This window comes from Columba livia, chromosome 11 (genome assembly GCF_036013475.1).
Source record: "Columba livia isolate bColLiv1 breed racing homer chromosome 11, bColLiv1.pat.W.v2, whole genome shotgun sequence".
Classification (NCBI taxonomy): domain Eukaryota; kingdom Metazoa; phylum Chordata; class Aves; order Columbiformes; family Columbidae; genus Columba; species Columba livia.
This window is the reverse complement of record NC_088612.1, coordinates 12,968,511-12,992,971: the sequence shown is the minus strand read 5'-3', so window position 1 is coordinate 12,992,971 and position 24,461 is coordinate 12,968,511.

Here is a 24,461-nt window from a genome sequence, read left to right as displayed (position 1 = left end):
AAGAAGGCTTGAAAATGTGAGGCATATGTACCAGAGGGTGCTCAGCAGGGCTCAGAAATAAGACAGCAGGAGAAGCAGCCCTGGGGTTCTTTGTTGCTCAGGCTTTCCACTCCTGGCTCCCGATTTTCAGGCATGAGCTCTTGGATTTGCTAATGCTGTCCCTGATGTGCATGCAAGAATTTAAGAGCAAATAAATATGTACCTTTCAGGGATGCTTGATGGATTTGGGCACATAATCCAACAAGATTTGGACACCCTAAATCTGTTCCACTCTGCTGAAGCCCTGTCCCCTCTGTGGGGACAGCGATGTCCCACTGGCCTGCGATAGAATCAAACACTCAGTTAGTGTTTTTCCAAAGGAAGGAGGAACAGGTGAAGCTTCGTAATTGAAACATCACATTGTACAGATCTGAGAGACTTTAAAACCACATTTGTCAACAGAAGAGAGGGAAGGGAGCTGCTCAGCCTCAGACACCTTCCCAAAACCACCAGGCCTGGGCACTGTGTAAAGAAAATGCATTTGCATCTTGAGTGTTTCAAGCAATGGGCATTGCTTTTCCTAACTTGCTTTTATTTTCCCCTTAAATGTGTTTAAAGCTACTCTCTTAAAAATATTTCTAGTAGAACCCTGTTGTCTGAAGAAAATGGGCTCCCGGGGTGCTTCCACATCTAGAAATTCAACAGCCTGGGTTGAATGTTTACTTGTTATTATCTTCACTTTATATACAGATTTTTTGGCAAATGTAGCTGCAAGAGAACCGCAAAGATAATTTGTGCACTTGCAGACACATCATCAGGCTGTCAGCAGGGAGGGGACCATCCGTTGCATTGCTGAGCCTCTCACATTTACTGCATGTTTGGGGTGGAAAGAGATGCCGAGAGCTGTGGCAGCTGCTCAGGGCCCAACTGGAAGGGCGGTGAACACCCCAGAATGCTGCTGCACTGATAGATGATGTTTGAACGCTCTGGCGTTGGATGGCATGGAGGTATCTGGCCATTCCCGAGGGCGCAGGCTGCAGGCGATGCACTGGCCAGCCCTCCAGTGTCCCCGTTTCTTTCACTCTGTCCTCAGAACACATGGTGCCCTTGGAGCTGGCGTTTGTTAGAGCCTAACGAGGTAGATCCAGTGTGTTAGTCCACAGCCTCCAGCCTGCCCGAGTTACTTAATGCTGTTTCTATTGACAAGACCCTGGAAAATCAATGTAGTGATGATGTCCACTTATAATTCAGTAAACGGCCTTTTCTCCACAAAACAGATCTGTTTTACAGGTTAATGAATCATAAGGAAAAAGATGCCTTTCAAAGGATTTTGCTCTGAGGAGAGGAGCGAGGGATAAAAGCTCACGCGGTCTCGTGGTGCTGCAGCAGCAGCGCTGGGTAAGAAATTAAACGTTCCTTTCCACTTCAGGAAACCCTGGGGTTTTTGCTTCTGCTTTGTTTGGGTTTTTTTTTCTTTCTGTAAAGTTACCCTTTTATTTAGAGTCAATATGAAATTCTCCCATCCCTGCGGATTTCTGAATGCTGTCGGGGAGACAGAGATTGTACGGAGCTCCAGAAAATAAATTTAAAAGTCTGTAATGTGCCTTGGAACCGCAAGGAGCTCCCGTAAGAAAAAATACCCTAGTGGAAGTGCATTTAAGAAAGCAATTGGCATCTATATCAGCTGGTTTCCAAAATGCAAGAAGCCCATTTATCTGGGCTGTTATCACAACATTGGCCCCCTTTTAGGGTTCACAAGAACAAATATATGGATGTATTGATGGACATACCTAATGCTTTAAAGAAGTTACTTTATGAATAACTGTATCAAGAATGTCATTCTGTACTAAGCCAAATCTTTCCAAAAATGGAAGTGCATTACATTCATACAGTTGTATTTAATATGGTATGAAACACACCTACTACACTTTCATCCAATGAGCACATTCGTTAACTGTAGTAGTATTTTATTACTTGGTGCTTCCAATGAGTTGAACTTGGAACAAAGAGACTGAGAAGAAAACAGACAGAAAAACATGCCTGAAAGCCAACACTCTGAGAGGAGCTCACTGCGCAGCCTATAACTGCTACTCTGCCACCAAAAACAAAGTATTTCTGAGTAAAAATGAATTCTAGATGTGAGTCTGCACTTAGAAATTAAAACCTGATACCTGGCGAATGAGAAATGAGCAGGAAGACACGAGCTGGTCAATTAAAAGTCACTAAATTTACAAAATTGATGGAGATAAAAAAAGCCATTGGATGGGAAGAATCAGAAATAACCAGAAGACCTGTGTGTGTATCGCGAGCAAGCGGATACCAACGTTTGGGACCACAGTGTCCCCAGAGCAGTGGGACAGTTGGGGTTCGTGCCCAGAGAGCAGATGGGGCAGCAAGTGTTGTCTGCTGTGAACAACAGAAGAGCAACAAACACATTTCCATCTATTGGCATCCAGGGAAGATGTAAAACACCCACAATCAGGAACACCCAAATCTGAAAAGAGTCGGTTGACCCACTGCTGTTGATTTCAAATACACTTTTGAATACCGGGGAAAATCCAAAAGAAAGAAAAGTGCTGATGCTGCATGGATATCCAAGCAGACTGGCAGGTTTCTAGCCAGGAAAGCTAATGGAAAAATTGAGTCAGAATTAAGAGACAAAAAGATAATTATTGCCAATACAGTTTTTTAGACAGTAGATTTGGTGAAATAAATATGTTTTCATTCCTTGATAAGGTTACAATCAAGGGAAGCTGTGCTATCATATGAGGTTGGTAAGGATGAGCATACTCTCGAGGCCCATGCTGAGGAGGCCCTGTCCAGATGGCTGGTCTGCGGCACAACTGCGGCACAGCACCGGCACAGCACCAGCACGGCACGGCATCCCCAGGGCTGCGCCAGGCACTGGGAGACATTTTCTTCCATCAGCAAATTGTGAGCAAATGCAAGATCACTGCTGGTAAAACATACGGATGATTACCAGCCTGGCAGGACAGTCTGACAAGGAAGAGCAGCTGAGGCACATGGAGCTCTGAAATGCTCCCTCGTCTGAACGGAGAGTGTTTTAGTGCGGCCGAAAATAAAATTGGGACACGTGAGCGCATGGGCCAGGGGCCATCCCAGGCAGCAAAGCATGGTGAGGATGGTAGGAGCGCTCCCAGGACGTGCTGGGAGAGCGTGGGGGGCAAAGCAACACAGACGAGTGTCTGGAGCACTCCTGGCAAGCAAAGACAGCTGGGGGAGAGCAGGGCAGCAAATTTGCCCATGGAGAATTCGATTACCCAGTGTTTAGACCAACACTGGAAACCCCCATTCAGGTTTGGTGTTCAAGATCTTAACAGATACACAGAGAGCACAGAAGAGAATGGGTAAAATCACTGAGAGCCTGGCAAAAATACCCTGCGAGCTCCATCTGTGTAGCTTACAGAGAATACCAAGAGTTGACTTTATTAAGGTATATAAATATCTTTATGGCAAAGAGAACACATGATGGTGAAAGGTTCTTCTATCTAACACAGGAAGGTAGAGATGGTGCTGACGCCTGGCAGCCAAAGCAGAGAAGGTGAGACAAAGCACACGGGGTTCCCAGGGAGGCACAGCCACTCTCAGGAGCTGGGTCCATGACTCTCCACACCCTTAAAACCCATTTCTACAGTCTGTCTTACTGGAATGCATGTTCCTGCACGTGGGACCACTGCAGCCCTGAGATGGGTCTCCTCCCTTTGTTCTCCCTGGTCCTGAACCTGCGACTGGTTTGCACCCTGAAAAACAGATTTCTAAGTGCTGTTCTTCAAAAAGCAGACAGGGAAGATGAAAGAGAGAGGAGTTAAAAAATGAGATAAAAGCTTTGAAAGCAAATAGCAATTAACCTTCCTGTTCTGAAGCTCTGGCTTCCCAGAGCTCAGCCACATCACACCGGAGCGGGGCATGGGGTGCCGGCTGAGCACCACGGCCACACCACTCGGCTTGTGCGCCAGTGCTGCTGCGGCTGTGGGCACTGCAGGGAGGGATGTCACCTCCAGAGCCACGGTGGCACTGAGAACAGGCAGGACCCCGTTGCAGGCAGGACCCCCTCACGGGTAGGACCCCATCGCAGACAGGGCTGGTTTCTCCTGCCTGACAGCACATGTGAGGCCTCCTGTTCCCATCCCTGCTGTAGCATCTCTTCAGGGGGCTGAACCACCATTTCCAGGGATGGAATGTCCGTGTGCATCTCCCAGAGCAAGAAGATTGCATCATGCAGTGCTGCATTTTCTTAGTCAGCTGTGTGATGCCCTTGCACAATGAATACATTCCTGTGCTCCTGAAGAAACCCTGTACAACATGTAGGATGCATCCAGTAGGGAATGCTGGGGCAGAGCAGAAACCATCAGTGGCCACATCCACAAGCAATGGCAGGATCTGAGAGCTGAGACCCGTGGCCACAAGGTCAGAAGGAGCCAGGGGCATGGGATGGTAACACGGGGTCTTGGCACAGCCGGGCTCAGCACAGCCAGCCTGGCACAGGCAGGCATGGCCACGAGCACCGGGGCTTGCAGCCTTGCCAGCTCTGCCCTTCAGCGCCAGGAGCGATGACCGAGGCGGTCTCTTGCTCCCAGCTCTGACACGTGGGCAGCTCTGACAAGCTGCAATCGTGTTTTTGCACATCCCAAGCATTTAGCAAAAATACACCCCACTAGAGAGTAACGACACAGGGCCTGGTGCGGCACCTCTGAGCGGGAGTGAGGCAGCACAGCTTGGCCATCAGAAATGTCTTGTGCAAAACAAAGGGAGCTGAGAGACCAAGCGAGACGAACAGAAAGAGGTGAACATTCGCCACAGGTGCTGTGAGCCAGGGCAGCTCACAGGGAGGGCCATGGAATCATCTGGAACTGGTGGGATGCAGGGGCCATCACAGCACATTGGTGCTGGGACCCTGAGCTCAGTGCCACTCCTCAGGCTGGCACCTCGGCACAGCGTGTCCCCTGCTGCCACCATCCACAACCTGCTGGGAGCAGCCAGACCTGCAGCCAGACCCCCTCTGCCCAGCAGAAACAGGGGGACGGGCTGCACACCCGCCGCCCCAGAGATGAATGATGTTGGGAAGAGCTGTCCGCATCCATCGGGAGTGGAAATACTCATAAATATGGAGTGAAAAATAGTTCAGTCAATAGGAGAAGCAGCTCCAAAGAGCGTCACATCTCTGGCAGAGCCCATTGCCATGGTACCTGTCAGCAGTTTGCAGCATTGTTTCACACATCCTACTGCTCTGAAAGGATCTTTTTTAAGAAGCAGCATTTTAAAACTGAGCAGTGAAGATAACAATCTTGCCAATCCACCTTGGCACCCATAAACCCAGTGAACTCAGTGTATGTTTGGTGAATTATATTAACTCAACATATTCTATAATACAAACCTCTAGAAGTACTGACCAGCTGAACCTCATAGAGTCTCTTACTGATATTATCACACTATGGATGACTTCAGTAGCAAATGAATCTTCTTAAATTGGTTCCAGGAAAGCGGGGAAACATGTAACAATAGGAAAATCAGGTTTTTACTGTGAATGTGAGTTTCATCATCAGAAATGCATTTCACCACAGTGCTGATGTCCGTCATGCTTCCCTCCGCAATAGGAAGGTCTTGTACTCTCCTGTAAGCTCTGAGTGGGACACCAGGCAGGGACAGGGACGCCGGGCATGGACCGGGACACAGGGCAGGGACAGGGACACTGGGCAGGGACAGGGCTGCCACATCCATGTGCTGCCAGCAGGACCACAGCCCCGCCAGTCCCAGCGCCTTGAAATGCAAGGGAGCGCCAAGGGAAAAGGCAGGGTTCCCATGGGAACAGAAAGTGCTGAGACGTCTAAACTAAAAAAGGAAAGAAGCAGCAAAGTATGCTCTCAGCAGGACTATGTGGACATGGTTGTGTGGGTATAGTGTCTTTTTCCCTCTTCTATGCTTGAAGGTAAGATACTTTTAAATTAATTCACATTAGGGCACTGGTACAGCACGCACCCTCCATGCAAACAAAGTTCCCGTGTATCTGGTTTGGGTGTTTTAATTCAGGCCAACTGCCTGCAAGATTGATTTTTATGCAGGGATGTATCATGGTGTCTTCACCTGTAACCACATTAAAGGAGACGCGTCTACATGAAATTATGCTGAGGCATTTATCTTCCTCATGCAAAATGATTGAGATAAATAAGGCAAATTAAACTGCCATATTGTTGCAGCTAAATTATTTGTAATGGCAATATAAAATGTACTTGCTGCACAGTAATTGAGTGTCCTAGAGTTTCAGATGGGAAGATCTTCAGCTGAGAGAGATGTTTCTCTTTCTGTCAGACCAAAGTGACATTAGAAGCGGATGGTGACTCAATGGAGATGCTGAGGTTGGACACCTGTTTCTCCAGCAAACGGGCACAGTCCTGCCCAGAAGCAGCTGGTCCTGCTGGGCTGGAAGAGGTGCTGCAATCCTAACAGCTTCACCATTTAAAAACTAGTAACATTTTTTGCAAAGTGAAAAAGATAAGTTGATGAAGTTTGTTTTTAGCTTTAAATCCATAACCCCAGCAAGGAGTAGAGTAAGGCAGAAAGGACACATCCAGCCAAGAAGAGGAGGGGTTGAGAGTGCCTGGAAAGCAGCCTGAGGAAGGGAGGAGAAACAAAAAAGAATTACCAAATGTTTCTGACAGAGTGAATAAAAATAGCAAATGACGAATGTCAACATTTAGGAATATCCAAAAAGTACCAGATCCTGCAATCAGGGCCCAGTTTCAGAGGGACGGTTGTGCTGCTGTACCTGGCAGGGTGACCTGCAGGGCCCAAAGGCTCCCACAAAGAACAACCACTTTCCCCATTTGAAGATCTGAACACTGAGAAAAGCTGCGTCTGATTCCCCAGTGACCAGAGGGGGATCTCCCAGTAAAAGGCAAAGAAAAATCGACTAAACTGAATGATTTTTTTCTTTAGGACTCACAGCACAGTTAAAGCAAAGACACTGCCTCTTCTCTGGAGACAAAAAGCCAAGAGCATCCTCAAGCTCATGTGGATAAAAGAATTGATAAAATCATGGGTTTGCTGGAAAATAAACACCCAAACCCTACGAGCGAGCTGGAGCTTCTGCCCTTAGAGCACCAGGGCTGTTGGTGCAGCCCAGTACAGGTCGCCTGTGCCCAGCCCAGTGGGCTCAGGACACCTCCCGTGTGGTACCCCAGCCACACCGGGTCCTGTGCACCCCATGGCCCCCCCAGACCCCCAAGCTCCTGGCCAAGTGCTGTGAGCTGGGGACAGCAGCTCCTGCACCCCTGCAGCCCCTCCAGCATGGGATCCAACCGCAGGGCCTGGGAGGCTCAGCAGAGCTTCCTGCAGTGTGCAGATGGCCAGGCGCCCACCAGAAGCCCCAACACTAAACCACTGCATGATGAGCTCCTTCAGAATGTTTGTGTCTCTCATACTGGCAGCGAAAAGAAACAGGTCACTCGAGGAGAGATACTGAGGGAAGCTCAGATGAACCATGCACAGACCATACCACCAAGTCCATTGAGAGGCGTCTTCAAACTTCTTACATTTTTATTAAGAGGAAATCATGAAGTTTTAAGGAAATTCTTGAACTTCTCTCCCTGTAGAGCAGGTTTCTCTAATCAAGAGCAGAGTCCCACAGGCTGCCCAGCTCTGCTACAGCAGCAGAGAGCTCTGCTGGGGAGTTCCATGGGGGAATGCTGCTCCACCATCCTGCTGCCCAGGGGCACACGTGTCCTTCACCCAGCTCCATGTGTGTTCCACACCTGGCTGCACACGTGTTCCTCACCCAGCTCCATGTGTGTTCCACACCTGGCTGAAACACGTGTTCCTCACCCAGCTCCATGTGTGTTCCACACCTGGCTGCACACGTGTTCCTCACCCAGCTCCATGTGTGTTCCACACCTGGCTGCACACGTGTTCCTCACCCAGCTCCATGTGTGTTCCACACCTGGCTGAAACACGTGTTCCTCACCCAGCTCCATGTGTATTCCACACCTGGCTGCACACGTGTTCTTCACCCAGCACGTGTGTTCCTCACCCAGCACGTGTTTTCCTCACACAGCCCTGCAGAACAGCTCTCCTCACCCTGTGTCCCAGCTTTTTCACATCCCTCAGCACATGGCTTTGACTTCTTACCCTGGCCAGAGGCCCTGGAGGTGTCTGTCCTCATGAACACACCAGTGAAAATCTCCCTGGTGTAAATGTGCCTGGGAGGCCCATGACAGAGCAGAGGGAAGGTGATGGGCTGAGCTTCTCCTAGTCCCCAGGCAAATCCTGGTCCTGGGAGATCGGTAGAATTTCATCACTTATTTCTGCGTGGCCAAAATTTCATCTCCAGAGCCCAGCAGACTTACAGCCTGGGGCACACATCCACATAATTACAATCCTGTTTCTCTGATGTTGCATGTGAAAACACAAATATTTTTAGGTACATGTTCTCACAAAACATTCAGGAATTCTTCCACCCCTCTTCTGTGCTTTTTCTTGCACCTGTGCCAGATTTTAAGATGCCCCATCATGCTATTGCCATTTTGGAAGACAACCACTGTACCGAAGAAGTGGATACGGCAGGAGTGGTTTCCCAAGCAACAGTAACCAGATGAGAGCAGGGCCCTTCCTCCTCCTCCTCCTCGGCGGTGGGGCTTGGGGGGCAGCCGGGACCCTCTCCAGCCACCAGCACCGGTAAGGAAGCTGGAGAGACAGTGTGGATGCAAATTACTCTTCCTGCTCACTAGCCTGTGGGTGGCATTTGACAACTGGCTGCTGTCACGCAGGTCAGTACACCTCGAATTATAACAGGGCCACTTAAAATAACTGCGCATTATTCAGCTCAAAGGAGAGAACGGCAGCTCTGTGCACACACGCTCCGAATGCTGCAGAGCCTATTTTCTAAAGCAGCTCATGCCTCGCTCCCACCCTCCTCCCATAGCCTGCTTTCCCCACTCCGTCTCGCTTCGTGACTGCTAAATGACAGCAGCAGGTTTATTGATGCCGTGCAAAGCTACTCCTAAAATAAGCCATGGGGCCGGGCGGGGACACCCTCTGCCTGCCATGCCCACCTCCCCGTGTGGCAGGATGGCTCTGGGGGGCAGAGGCATCTCTACTCCCCCCAGCAGCGATGAACTCCACGATTGGCCCCACGGCTTGGCAGACACGTGCTGACCAAGATCTCCACAGCCACCCTAAAAAGCACCTTCAGCGCGGCACCCTCTGCCCCAGGAGGGACCAAACGAAGGGTTTCCCAGCTGAGGCGCACACGACTGGACACCAGTTTTCTCTGCAGCACTTGCCCCAGCATGGTGCTGAGTCAGACACAGAGGTTCATGGACCAGGCAGCCTCCCTCAGGGACACTGACTCACTGCTGCCACCAAGGACCATGCAGCCAGGAGAACCCTAAGGAAGGGAGCAGGACAGGCAATGTTGCACTGCAGTATTTCAGGGTTTTCAACAAAATAAAGAAGGGTAAGGAAGGGTAAAGCCCTTCCTGCCCACTCTAGGTCCACTGCTGGCAGCACCCGCTCTCAGGCACCCCTTGCCCTGTGCATTTTGAGGTGACATTCATCCAGCTGGCCATGGCCATGGGGCTCCACACAGAACCATCAGCCACTGGCAGAGGCAGGGCCACATCCCGGCCTCCTCAGCTCCCCACAGCAACCACTGATCAGCCCATCCCCACGAAGCAACTTCTTGCTGCCTTCAGGAAGAATTCACGGCAGTCCTGATGTGAGGTACTGACAGGTGAGGTAGTTTCCATCCCACTCCCACCCATTTCAGAGGCAGAAGACCATTAGACATGCTGCAACTCTTGCGTGGCCTCCCTAATTACCCACACTGCTCCTCAGGTTGCTCTGGGCGCAGGCAGGGCAGGCAGCTGCCTGGAGCACCCGACCTCAGGGTGGCCAAAGGAAACGGCTGATGTGGACTTGCTGTTTGCTTTGCTCGTGCTGGAGAGGCTGGATGAGTTTGATCCAATGTCTACCCCGGGTCACCTGCTTCACTGGACCACTCTCGTTAACTACAAAGTGGTCTTCTTCATTTGATTGGCTTAGGCTATAATCCTGCTTTATTTCCAGAGGAATACAGGGTCCTGTTTTGTGCTGTTGCTTTCATGGCTCAGGGGCAGAGTTTCCAATCTGGAGTCAGAGAAGCGAATCCACTCCTCCATCAGGATGGGGACATGTTAGATACAATCTGTTCTTACCAAGGACAGCTTTCCAACGGCAGGACGATGAAAACCTGCTGACAGACTGCTTGTCATTGACAGCGCTTGCTCCACAATTGCTTGTCTGGGGACTGAAGACACAGGAATCTGTAGTAGGGGACAGTAGTGTTGTAACAGCTTTTTGTTCTGAGCCAAATGCTGATCTGGGCTGTCCTGAGACAACCCTGGAGGAGCCTCACAGGACTCTGTGAGGACAGCTCATGGTTCCTCCATCTGAATTGAGGTGTGAACTCAGCCTGACGTCTTGACTCTCCCCATTTCAGATCACTTTTGCAGCCAGTGGGAGTGCAGCCCTCGGTATCACCTCCCCAGGCACTGGGGGAAGGAAATAGGCAGCTTGTCTGTATTCATGAGGCTGCATCAGTAGCTGCATCAAGCTTAAAATGGGAGCGCCAGCCCTCAGAAAAACAATATGGTCTCACACATGGTCTCACACCCAGAATACGCTGCTGCAGCAACATGAACACAGCGAAAATGAGCAGAGTCCTTCCAGCTGAGAGGTCAGTTCGCTGCAGCAAATACAAACAGGACCAAGCAAATGAGGCTCTGGGCTCAGGATCAGGGTGGTGTCCCTGCATGGCAACGAGGTTTGGGACACAGCACTCAGGCTGGTTCACATCCTGCAGAGAACATCCTACCTCAGGGGAGGTCTCTTCCACCTCTCCTTGCCTTCTGAACTCGAGTCACCATTAAGCTGATTCCTCTCCTTGGGAGCCACCTTTTGTCTCCAGCTACCTGTCTCAGGCTGTTTCCACCTCAGTAGCTGCTAAAAAAGATTTAAAGACATTGTGCTGTCTCTGCACAGGACAGAAAGCTTGTCAAAAGGGAATAAGCAAAAATAATTCAAAAAAAAAAGATTACAAAAATCTCCATACAACCTGTCCTTGAACTCTCATGCCTGGCAATACTCGGCTCAAGTTTTTGACCACAAAGACGAGGCTCCTTGGGCAGCCTCAGCCCTATTTCTGCCTCTCACCCAAGCTGAAGCACCGAGCGGCATTTGAAAACAAAACACAACTCAACTGTAACATGAGGGTTTTGCTCTCGGCCAAACTCTTCTGAACATAAAAGGGAACTGTTAGAATAAGTCATAACTGTAACAGCTCATCTTCCCCCTCACACGGAACAACATACACAAGCGATGGAACGACAAACAGAACCGGCTGAGCGCACGGCTCATTCTGCTGGGGACTCACAGGATCCAGCGATTGCTTCTGCTTAAAGCCACGTGCTGACAGTAAGGACACCAGCCAGCCGCGCTGTCAGCACATGCATCTCAAGCACCTTTTCTGCTGCCCCAGGGTGGCTGACACTCCAGACTCCATGGGTCCAAGCAGGGCTGGGGTTGGTACCCCACGCTTTTCACTTGTTCTGGTGCACAGCTCCTGATGGGGCTCTCCACGGGTCTGTGAAAACATGCAAGGGCCTGAAAGCAGCTCTGTTAAAATACTGATTAAAAAAAAAAATAAAAAAGATCCCGGGAGAATGGGTTTGTCATCTCCAGATTAATTTTTTTGGAACTTGTAGAATTCAAAATGACTGAAAAAAGGGAAATAATTCAGGTTCCAGTGCAGTCCATCTGTTTTTGGTAGCTTAGAAAATAAGTCTGTTAAGATGTTTTGTGATGATTTCTATGTGTAATTCTGTGACAGACCACTAAAGCATTTTCAGCATCAATATGGTCTCCCAGGGAAGGGTTTCACTCTCTTATAAATTGCACAGTCCCACGCGTGCGCTGGCCCCAGGGAGTGCTGAGGCTGCACCCACCCAGTGGTAGATGTTCAGAGACCCACCGGCAGCATCAGGCTGTCCTGTCACTGCTGGCAAAGCTTGAGTGGGATGGTCAGGCAGGGATTGCAAACGGGGTTTGACCCCGAGCCCACGTACTGGAAAGAAGAGGAATGCAGGCAGTGCACAGGACGTCATGTCAGTTGCAGAAACGGACCCAGAAGTCCTGATTTCAGATCCGTGAATGACCATATGAATATTTTATAACACGGCAAAAAAAAAGGCATGCAAAACTACCTGTATCTCAAATTCCTCTACACAAAGTCGGCCACGAAGCTCAAAGGGGGCTATAAAAGCAACCCCACCCTTAACTCCAAACCTTCTGCTCCTCATAGTTTAATGAATTGTGCTATTTTCATGCGCTTTTAAAGTATGTCATCTGTATTCTAACCACTGACCTTTTCCAAATGGCCTTCAGGCACCCAACAAATAGGTTACATCTGTTACTCCAAAAGCAAGACAAGAAGTGGGGGCTGACATTGCGGGGGTTCTGAGCGGGGCAGCCTCCCCTGTTCCTCAGCACACCCTGCAAGGTGTGAACGCAGCACCCCGGCCCCGGGGCTCTGCAGGACACACAAAGGGGTCCCACATGGCACCTCACGCTGCTGAGTGTTTTCAACATCATCTTATGCTGAGCAACAAAGCACAAATTTAGATTTTTGCCTGTTTTTAATCTTCAGAGTTCAACTGCCTTTCATTCTCCAGCACTGGTGAAATCCTGGAGAAGATGCAGCTGCAGTGACCAGCCACCCGAGTGGCCCACTGACTGCGGAGGTGGCTGTACCATACAGGACAGAAGCTTTGCCTCCATTCTGTGGACTTCCAAGTGGCTGTCTGAGGAGATGCTGGCTGCTAAATGCCCTTGTTCGTGTCTTTGAGAGCCTTCAAATGCCTTGACTTCATTTCCATGTCTGTCTATTCCACCAGAGGAAAACTCATGCCTGGTGTTTTAGTCCTGGCTTTGTCTCATCACCACCCAGGGCTGTTTATTGTGGTCCCAAAATACGAAAGTACACAAAGCCCAGCAGGCTGGGACAAACCTCATCGGCAGGTCAGAGATAAGACTGGTGCACGCTTTTGCCATCGCACACCCAAACCCCACTCATCATGCAGTACTGTCAAATGTCATAAATGTACCATGACACAATGGTTACATCTGGAAGCTATTTCTGTAAAAAGCACAGAGATGACATGACCCTGTCTACTCGAGAAACACACTGGTTTGATGCATATAGCATTCTGCAGTCCATCTTGAAATAAATTCTTTAAAGAGCAACTCAGATTTCACATTAAATGTTATCATAGCTGCTGGTTTCCTATTTGGGCACTAGAAGGGCTCCTGGCTCTGGTTGCAGGTGGGGCAGGGGAGGCAGTATCATAACTCCAGTTTAGCTTGATCAGGACGTGAAGTAAAGGAAATTTGGCCAAACCCCTGGTACCACTCCCACTGCCTCCCTCCAGAAAGCCGTGTGTTCACTCACTGGCTCATGGAGCACTAAAGCAAGTCCTGCTAACAAGGGCAGTCATGTCAGCAGGCTATGGAATATATTCATTTGCCAAGGAAGCTATTCAGCACAAAGCAAGCTCAGCTCCTCACAGCATCAGGCCCGTTAATCACAGCTTTTTGCTGTTTCAAGGAAAAGTTTACAGACAATGCAGGTGTTCAGACATGCAAAGTAACATAGATTTTCCTGCAAAGCTCATGTGCTGAGAAGTTCTGCTCATCAGTATTGGCAATGGGCAGGTAAGTGCAAGAGACCCGGAGTGTGGGAAAACCAGAATCTACAAATGTATGTAGAGAAGCCAACAGGTCAATCCCATGGGAGATAAACCAGGTAGGAATTGTTCCTAATTACACTGTTAGATTTGATTTAGCCTGTGTGGTTTGTGCAGTGCAGGCTTGTTCCTGCAACACATGGCAAATTCTGACCCAATTCAGCCAACTACTAAATCAGGTGCTTGATTCTGAGTGCACCATTAAGCACTTTTCTAGAGCACAGCGAAGAGCTCAGTACCTGAAGGATAGGGCTGCGAGAATCCAACCCCTAATAAATGCAGCACAATAAGATTCTGAAGGCACATACAGGGTGTCAAGAGACCAGATGTCAGGGGCACACAAACAGAGAACTGCGATCCCCAGGTGCTGCATTCAGAGCTGCTGCTTCTCTCCCCTCCCAAAAGGCATTCGCATCCTCACCAGGATGCGGTAATTAAGCCAACATGGAAGAATACAACCGTTCTTCAAAGGGCTGGCAGATTGATTGGGGATTTCTACTGTAGTTGCACAGCTGCACTTGAGGGCAATGTGAATATTGGAAAAGACAAAAAAAGGAAGAGGAAGACAGTAGAAACAGGGGAACAACAGAAAATGAGAAAGAACAGAGGAGCGTGATGGAGAGAGTCTGCAGGAAAGATCAAACCAGGACACAAAAAAATCTGTTCTCTTTGCTTAAAGAAACACAGAGAAAGTCAGGAATGAAGGGAGCACATCTGGCATTGCACTAACACAGATGTTCAGAGAGAAGTGTGGTTGGCATGAGATTGAATTGTACTGGACTGTAAGTTTAAAGTCTCCACAAATGGTGTGTCAAGGGCTGGAATTTGCAGATCACAAGCTGCCTTCCAGTTTGATTTGTGGGAGCCCCTAGGGACTTCAACCCTGTCTGTTTGATGGGAGACACCCACAATCACAACCACCTCCAGATGCAGTATGATACCTCATGTGTGTAACAGAATATATGAGCAGTATAAATATTATTGTCAGGAGATACATATCTTGCAAACTCAAGAGGAAGCCCCACGCAGGCAAGCAGCAAGTGAGGAGGTGGGACAGGAGCAAAAGCTGAAGAGCTGCAGGCCAATGGTTTGTGGTATCTCGTGTCACTTTGGGTCGGTGCTGCAGTGGCTTGTACAGGTCAAACACCGTGGCAGAGAGAGCACAGGCATCTGCTCGTGAGTACACTCACGGTCAGAGCAGCTTACGTCTTTATTTATAAAGAACTACCAGCCTGCTTTCAGCGCATCATCCTAATGGCACCGTTACTGGGAGGTGCTGCCCAACAGTACAGACAGGAGAGGAAAACAGATCCACCCCCGCAGAGCCCACTTCAATGTGTGCTGGATCCATTTAATTAAAAACATTTACCAAACATGTTTATGACCACGGTTTGGCTTCGGTTTTATCCATAACAAATACATTTCCAGAAAAACACAAAGAAGAAAAGAATCCTCTGAGGTAAGGAGCAATAGAGAGAAAAGTCTGATTAGGAAGACAACTATTAATAGCAATTATGTTTTAATTACTGTGCCTAATCTTTTTGAACCAGCAGTTTCCAGCATGTCCTCTACCAGACAAAGAGCTTAACTCTTCTGTGTTCCATGGGATGTAGAAGGCAAGTGAGTGGATCTACCTCCAGTAGGTTCACTAGCAGCCAGATACAAAACTGCTTTCAGAATATTTACATAAACCATGTATGAGACAATACAGCCTTGCAGAAGGGCAAGAGTTGCTCTGTCTGGGTGTAACACTGCACACAGGTGTAAATAATGCTCACATATCTCTTTGTCTCAAGGCTGTCTCTCCACGGAAAGGTGTTATGCTCCCTGGCTGCTGCCACAAACTTTTGGGCATAAAAAAGGCACTGAAAGGACACGAACCAGTCTAGACAGAGGGACACGATTCAGTGCTGCTGAAGGAAACATGGACAGTGGCTCGGAGCCACGGCTCAGGCAGTATTTGATGCTCTGACGGCCCGGCTGGAGACAAGGGACACATCCAGCGTCTTTGCACATTGATCCTCTTCAGGGGGAATGTGCTGGATGGACAGAGCCCTCTCCAAGTGCCTCCTGTCACCCTAGAACCAGGACAAAATGGCCAAGAAGGCAAAAACACCAATTCCAGCAACCCCTGTGGGTCATGGCTGGGTATCCTCATAAATCTTTGTAACTACAAAGCTTTAGCTCTCCCATGGGTGGAATGTGAAGGTCATGATTAGCTTGTTAGATGAACATGACTACACCACAGATATAATGAATTGTATGTAAAAGTCCCCACTGAGAAATCATAACATTTTGCAGTATGACACACTCCATACCACTTTGTGGGCATCTCAGGAGCCTGTGCCTGTTCTCTTATTCCCCCACTGTCTTTGGGGTAAATATTTATAAAAGCAAACTTCAATAGTGTTAACTTCTGAAAAATATTAAAGTATGTCAAAAGCAAGTCAACTTGTAAAAAAACCCAAACAACTAAAAGTCAAAGCCTTTTCCAATCTTGTCTTAATAGATGCTGGATCTTGGTTTAATGCAACAGGATAGGACTTGGTGCAAGGGGGAATGGTCTTCTTTCTTCTCCATAGAAAACTGACGAGCAATGAGTTGACTGTCTAATTCTAAAAATAAATCTTTTTGCACATCTAAAAAAACCACTCCTACAAAGCACCATGGAACAATTGACCTTTGCTTTGAAATCACGCATAAATCTAAAGTATACTGAAAGATTAATCAGTACATCTCAGAACTGCTACCAGTAATTTGAATGTCTTGCCCAAATTACAGGTCCCAAGGTGAAACTTGGCACACAGACACTGAAAGTCAACACATTGGAATGGTCAGAATGAAAACCTTGCAGTGGTGAGGAAACTGTCAGCAGTGCTTCCCCCAGCAGATCACCGGGCACTGACACCTGGGAGCTCATTTTCAGCACAAACAGCAAGATCCGAGCCACTGGAACCCGTACTGAAGGGCTCCTGCAATTTAATCCAGCCTGAAAAAGAAACTAATCCAAGAACATACTTGTGAAGAGAAAGGGATGGAGACAGAGCTGCAGTTCTCCAGCGTGGAAAGTGCCCAGTGCCTGACCCTGGGTCGAGGCATGGTAGGTTCCAGCAGAGTGGGTTGTGGAGAAGCTGAGAGGAAGGATTTGGGCTCAGAAAGGACTGGATGAGAGGCAAGCTACAGGCACAGTCCTACTTACAAGCAAAAATATCTTTAAGTAGCAACTGAGAATGTCTAGACCCTTAGCTTTCCTTGGGAAGAAAACAGCAATTCAGTGAACAGCAGAAGACGACACCTCACTCCCAAAGCATCTGCATCTGCCCCTCAGGTGCCTCCTGCAGGGTGTTCAGGCCTCCTGTTGCCCTCCAGCTCCTTGGGGAAATGGCTCCATTTCCATCTGTTCCCCAGCACGGGGAACACGAGGCTTTGCAGACCTGCATTCCTGCCACAGCCAGACCAGAGGCACAAAAGCTCTTGGAGGGGGACTTGCAGCCAGATGGTGTGACCGTACAGCTTCCTTTCTTGGAAAAACTGGGCTAGAAATGTAGATCACTGTAACAGGAACGGTCTTGAGGAACAGCTTTAAGAAGCTGTACTACAACCTTTTGAAGATGACCTTTCTGGAAGAGGTCCCTGGGAATAATTACTCCTTTCTGGCCGCCTGCTCTCTGCTGGTCCTGTTACCCAGCAGGACCATGCCCTCGGGTGCTGTTCTCAGCTGGAGGCACCTCGGGCGCTGCCCGGGACCACAGGATGATAGATCAGAGCAGCCCTGTGTGCACAGCTCTGCCTCCTGTACATCTTCACACATCCCGAGCGCTATGATGCTGTTAAACTGAAGGGGTTTATTATTAAATCCCAGTCACTCTGAAGAAACTGAATTATGCAAGTTTTAGTTGAACCAATTAACTGATACAATACATGACTCTTGCTTTCATAAGTGAAGAGAAGCATCTTGCTTTCTGCTCATGTCTCACTGTCAAAGTGATTTTCTGAATGTTTTAATCAAATTAACTTTTTGAGACTGAAGGAGCTCAGGTGTTCAGAATGGGATGCTGCTGTATGTGATGCTAACCAAGGAGAAAAATCTGTAGGGTTGTGAGGATGAGGAGGGGGCTTAGAAAAACAATAAGCTTCTTAGAATACACTAGTTTAAAGTCAGGGAGGTCTCGCTGCCTGATCCGTTGTTCTAAAATACAGCTGGAAATATAAAGCAATCAGGAAGAAGCATTTCAGAACACACTGGCTATGGTTGTTCTCCAGAGAGCAAAGCTAAATACCTGGGCTTCACGTGCCTGAGCCCAAGGAACCAGGCACGATCGGGCATCCAAGGATGCACATCCCCGTGCACGGCCTGGCCCTGCACTCCCCGTCCCAAACGCCTCACCCTGGATATGCAGCGTTCACTCATCTGCTACTGTCCCTGCAGAGGTTCCCCTGTTTTGTTGTGATGCAGCACAAAAGGAGTGTCCTGACCATTGGTTGTTTTGCACTGACAGACGTTTCAAACCAACGCTGGAACGTGTCCAACGTGGCGGTTGCTGCTGCAGAGCAGCACAAGCAGGTAGCAGCATCGCTGGGAGCCGACCATGAATCATCCCCACAACAATGACCTTGTGAGTGTCTGTTCCAGGAATTACAGGAGTACTGACTTTGATTAGTTACTGTGAATTAAACAGCCATTGTATCGTCTCTTACATGGACCTGAAGGTAGCACTAGATTACAAAAGGAAAGTAATTGCATTGGCCCATACAGGCAAGGTGATAAGAAACGTAGGTCAAAGTGTGGTGTGTGGTAAATAAAAACTGTATCTAATGTGAATTATCTCCCAGTGTTTCTATCTAGAAATTAACAGTGGATCAGAGGAAAGCACCGTGAATTAACTCTGATTGGCCCTTGTAGTGTCATTATAAAATAAAGGATGAGATATTCTAAATTATACTATAAATTAAAGAAATAAAAAAAGGATGCAGAATAAATTACACATTTGTTAGTAATGTTTACAAACATGATACTGAATCTCACAACCTACACACTTTAGCTGGTTTTAAATTAGGACAAAACCAGAGGTTTTCTTCTCTCAAGGTTTAAGGCGAGGTGGCATTGGAGCTCCTGTGGTGACTCCCTGGAGCTTCTCTTCTCCAGGCTGAACACCCCAACTCTCTCAGCCTGTCCCCAGCAGAGGAGAGGAAACATCACATGACAGTTTTTTGTGACAGGACAAGGGGTGATGGTTTTAAACTGAAGGAGGGAGATTCAGACCAGACATGAGGAAGAAACTGTTGCCCCTGAGGATGGTGAGAGCCTGGCCCAGGTTGCCCAGAGAGGTGTTGGATGCCCCATCCCTGGAGACATCCCAGGCCAGGCTGGACGGGGCTCTGAGCAACCTGAGCTGGTGAAGATGTCCCTGCTCATGGCAGGGGTGGCACTGGGGGAGCTGGGAAGGTCTCTCAAACCCAAACCATCTGTGATTCTAAATGAGAGGGATGAAGGGTGGTCACCCTCACAACGTAGATGGAATTTCTGCTCCCCTGGTATTTTTGAGACTCCAGCTAGATGCAGGGATGACAGGAGGGCATTGAGGGCATTTCAGTTTCTCAGCTGCTGCATAAGCAGATTAACTTTATGTGCGGCTGATGCATGGAGAAATGGATCAGCAGGAGTCCCTGACAAAGACAGATTTCTCCCTGACTCACATTCTGCTTGCTCACAGTAAACACTGGATGATGTTATTTACATGACCTATCTTCTCTTCTCTGATTTGCATCACTTGACTACTCAACCTCCAACCTGGGTTGCAGCCATCCCATTATATTAGGTCCATTGCTGAAACAGCCCTGACAGTCATTTTTCTTCCTCATCACTCAGTTCCCAACAGGAATGGTCTTGATGACAACCACAGTCCACTGGAAAAAGGATTCAGAAGCCAGAAAAGTAAACTGATTGCTGTGAAAAGCTCCCTCACTTTTCCTCATCAGAGGAACGAGATCTGAACTTCCAATGTCCTCCAAGAAGGGAGCAGTGAGGTTGAAAGGACTCAGCCCTGCTCTGCTCTCAGGAAGGGAGAAGCTGGGTCTTGAGGAGATGATTCCTGTCTCTCCCAGACAGGAGCTGCTGCCATGGGCTCCTTGGGAAACTCGTGTGCCATAGGTGCTGTAAAGGAAGGGAGCAGGAGACAGGCGAAGGTACTCCCTGGAGATGGAAAGCAGCCAGAGCCATTCAAGATGTTTCCCTATGTCCACCTGTCCTCCTTGACCTCTTGCAGAGCTGGACACAATGTGTCTCCTCCACAAGGACAGCCTGGCTGACCCCCATGGCATTTTCCTGTTCTCACTCCGGTGCAGTGGAACAGCATCCCGTGAGCAGCTCCTCATGGTGACAGTGTCTCCTGTGCCCTTCTGGTGCTGCGAGGGTGCGAATCAGCTCACCCCAAGCTGCCCGGTCAGGCAGCTCTGCTGAGGCCAGTGGAAATTCCCGGCAGTGGCTCCGGGAGCTCCTCCAGGTTCCAACCAGGCAAGTGGGAGCACAATTGACCCTCTTGTTCCACAGCTCTTGGCTCAGTGGGCTTAATTAGACTGGACATTTAAAAGAAATAAAACTGAGTGACGAGAGGGAAGCTATTTGGCACTTAAAGAGCAAGAAAAAATTGAAGTGGGTATGTGGGAGAGGAAAAGGAGCAAAGGCAAGATTAAGAAGAATCATATTCACAATGGTAAGCAAATATGAATTTTCTCGGGAAGCATTATTTAAATAATTTGTAACCTCATTTAGCATACCAAAGACTGCTCAGTTTCTCGGTGCCCTGGACAGACGTGGTACTTCAGGCCAGCTCTAACTTCCACAGACACAGCACGTCCCTGGACTAAATGGAACCATTTGCTCTTGAAAATGTATCACATTTCTGCCCTGCGTCAGCTTTTCCTTAAGCTGGCTCGATACTCCTTTTGCCTTTGGGGAGCACCTACACAACGGCTGCTTCCATTGCCTTTAAATTTAGAGACTGGGATCTCACTACCGTGATGCCTGGCTAACAGACCTGGAAGGGACATGGGAAGTCACCCTGCCTGCCTTTGCATCCCTTGTGCTGTCCCACCAAGGGAGGACTCCCACAAATCCCGTTTTTGAGCCTTCTGTGACCCATCCCCACCCAGTTTGTACCCAGCACGCTGGTGGACTGCTGCAGTTTCCTCCTTTCTCCTTGTTCTCCCCCTGCGCACGTTCCCATGCTGTGCGCCGCTCTCGGGAAGGTCCCCCAGGCAGAGCAGTCCCAGGGACCATGACCCTGTTGTGTATGAGCAGAACAGGAGGAGTCCTGAGCACAGCTCTGCACTGGAAGGGCAGGGAATACCCACTATTGCCATGGCTGCTATTTTATTGACACCTAAATTAAATTTGAAATGCACCCATTTCATACGATTGAAAATATGTTAATGCGCAACGTGCACAGACAGCTCTTCCAGTCCTCAGCTTAGTAAACTGTTGCTTTTCCTACACTGAAATGCCAGTTCGTCTTAAAGCAATGAAGAAAATCTGCCAAAATTCTGATTAGTAGTTTATCATTCAAATCCTGCTTTTTTTTCTACCATGAAGGAAGAAATAAATACACAAGATTCTCGAGTATGACAGAAAGTGCTTTCCAATCCATGTGTTGTAAAAGTAATTTGCTTCCTTTTTTTTTAGGACAAAGGAAGGTCTTCTTAAAATAGACTTGGGAATACAAACTGCTTCAAATTCAGGTTCCACTTTGACACACAGAGCAACAACCTATGATGCTCAATCTGTGGCTTTCTTAGTCTGCAAGAAAAAAAGAAACCCACCTAACCTAGGAATCGTAACTATTAATCTAATCCAAATGAGGTGCACAGAGAGCAGAGGAATTGGTCCAGGGAGACAGCAGCATTCCTGCACTCAGATACATTAATCGTGATCACCTGCTTGCAACAAATGACTCTGCGTTTCAGAGCCTGTCCCTCAGAATTGCCATTTCCAGTGGTGGGTATGAGTGGTAAATAGCAACATAAGCTGGAAAAGGCAAAAGGATTAGCCAGGCTCCAGTACAACTCCTCAAGGCCCACTGAGCTCTCATTGAATCTCCTAATCCTTAATAAGCATTTGGCCTTAATTGCTGATTTTATCTTAACCTAGTACTTACGCCATAATTGATGAACATTGTTTGCAGTGAGTTTTCTAGCTCTCCAAGCCTTGCTTCAATGCCCATGCAATTGGATGCAGGTTCACCGCGGTGCCTGGCCCCATCTAGTGCTGAGAGTTTGGTACATGAACCTGTACAGATTACGGCAAAACCACTGGGTTTTTGATATATAGAGCAGAAGATTCCCTGATGAAGCTGGAGATGCTCAAATGCCTTAAAGTCTTGCCCTCAAGCTAATATTAAATTTAGTACAGACAACAACAAACATAAACCTGCCACCCGTCCAACCACTTACTAGATCAATTACTTTAGTGGAAATCATATTATCAGATTAATATTTTTTTAAAAGATGCTTTATGACAGTCTGTTTGAAACCAACACCCATTTATCAGAAAGTATCTCAGTGTAATACAATGTACCAGACAGAAGGGGTTTTCTGGAATTAAGACACACATATAATGGAGAACTGTCTACTAGCTTTTAGAACCTCACATGAAATAGTGTTAAATTATATCTACTGTGACTAGCATAATTTTGCAGATAAGAGTTGAGGAGGAGTCTTTATTAGAAAGCAATTCCAGCAGCCACAATTGAAAAAGGCCTTAATTGTCCTGGGGAGAGTAAAAATACAGAGTACCTGCTCTTGGAATCTATACACGTGTATATTGTGACCATGAACACCTGGGGAAAGTGAGGTAATGCACACATTTTGATACCTCTTCTTGAAACTTTAAGGGCATGGTCTGAAACTTTTATCATCCTGGACTCTCTCTCATTTCCACAAATACAGTCAGTAACAGCAACACATGGATATACTTGTGTGCGACTTGAAGACCGATCAAATACACTCCTAGAGCCAATGGCTGTATTTGTGTTGCCTAAAACATTTTTATAAAAATGCTTACAATTTTTTAAGATGCTCCAAGAATCCAATTGGCTGCAGTAGGGCCTTTGAAACCTGGCCCAGCAATAACCCCTCAAGCCAAAAAAGTCTTTGTCCCATGAAATCTCATTTATATCTAGTAGAGTTAAATTTAAAATATTGTTTTCCTTCTCTGCTTGTGTTCCCCAGCAACAAAATAGAAGAGTAATTGAACGTTAATGTTTTGCAAAATCACGAGCACACCACAAGACAAAAGAACCACAGCACCACGATATTAAAACCCTTGTCTTCACTCCTGCTGAGTCCATGCTGCTGCTCCACAGCGCACGTCACCTCTTCCCTCTGGAACCCCTAAAGTTCCCTGTGCCTACACCCAGCCCAGGAATGGTGGGTGCTGTTTTCCCTCTGGGCTCTTTGCAGGGTTTCCCACCTGCTCTCTCCCTGCACCAAGCAGCATTCTCTTCTACAGGCATTAATGACTCTGTGTTGTGACTGCAGCCTTACAGATCCACACACAAATGTTCACGGGCTCTGCTGCTCACTTGGACAGTCGTTCAGCTTACCAACAGATGGAGCACGTTAATAAGTTTTTAAAGTATATGCTAAAAGTCCAGGCTAATTTAAGTTCTGTATTCAGAATGTTTGCAAAAAATACAAACTTGTAATATATGCAAAATAAAAGCTTCATTCTGCTGCAGTTGGAAGGAAACAGTATCTTAGAATATTGAATTATATACTTCTTAAATCACTCATTTTCTGTAATGCTGAGTAGATTATTAAATCAGCATGCTCTCTTATCCAGTATTCACTATTCTACATATAAATACACAGACCCATTTTAACTCAACAGTGGTATTTCCACTGTTTAAAAAGAGCAAAAAAGTCTGGAGTGAGTCAGAGCAACACCCCAGCCAAAAAACACAACACAAAGCCCCAGAAGGCAATTCAGCCTCAGACAATTTTCTTAAGGCTCAACCTTATTAACAGAAGAATAATTGAAAGAAAAGAATTCAGCTGTAGATCTTAGGTCTTGGCTGGACCTGACGTCCTGCAGCCAGGGCTGATTAAACTAGTGCCAGGCTCCCCAGGGTGACCTTGGGGGGCGGCTCTTCATGGTCACCCCTGCTCTGGAGCCCCTGCTTGCCTTGGATGGCAGGGGGGTGACCATGGCACCCTGGGCTCAGGATCCCAAATCTCATTCTGCAACAGACTTCACTGAAATTGCTTTAATCAAAATCCTTGTGATGTTCCTGGCCAAACCAGCTACCAGCATTCACTAACTCGACCTTAACTGCCCTGCTGAGCCTCACCTGGGAGCCCTGGGAGTCATCACAGCTGACACATTCTGCATCTCAGGAAAGGAATCCACTTTATTCCTCCAACATCACTCTTTTTCCTCCTTTTAGGAGAAAACTGACTCCCTTCTGTTTCCCCCACATCCTCTCAACACTATTTTACAGTGTGGAGGCACTGTCACTGCCTCATGCGTGTGCTGTACCACAGGAGCTCCCTGCAAACCTGCTCCTGCTTCAGGTGCTTGACCACAGGGATGGCGCAGAATCGTTACTTAAATCTTATCACAGAAAAATAAAGCCTCTGAGGCAGCAAAAACTTGCATGCTTACACCCTGTCTGCCCTCACGCGTCGAAAGGC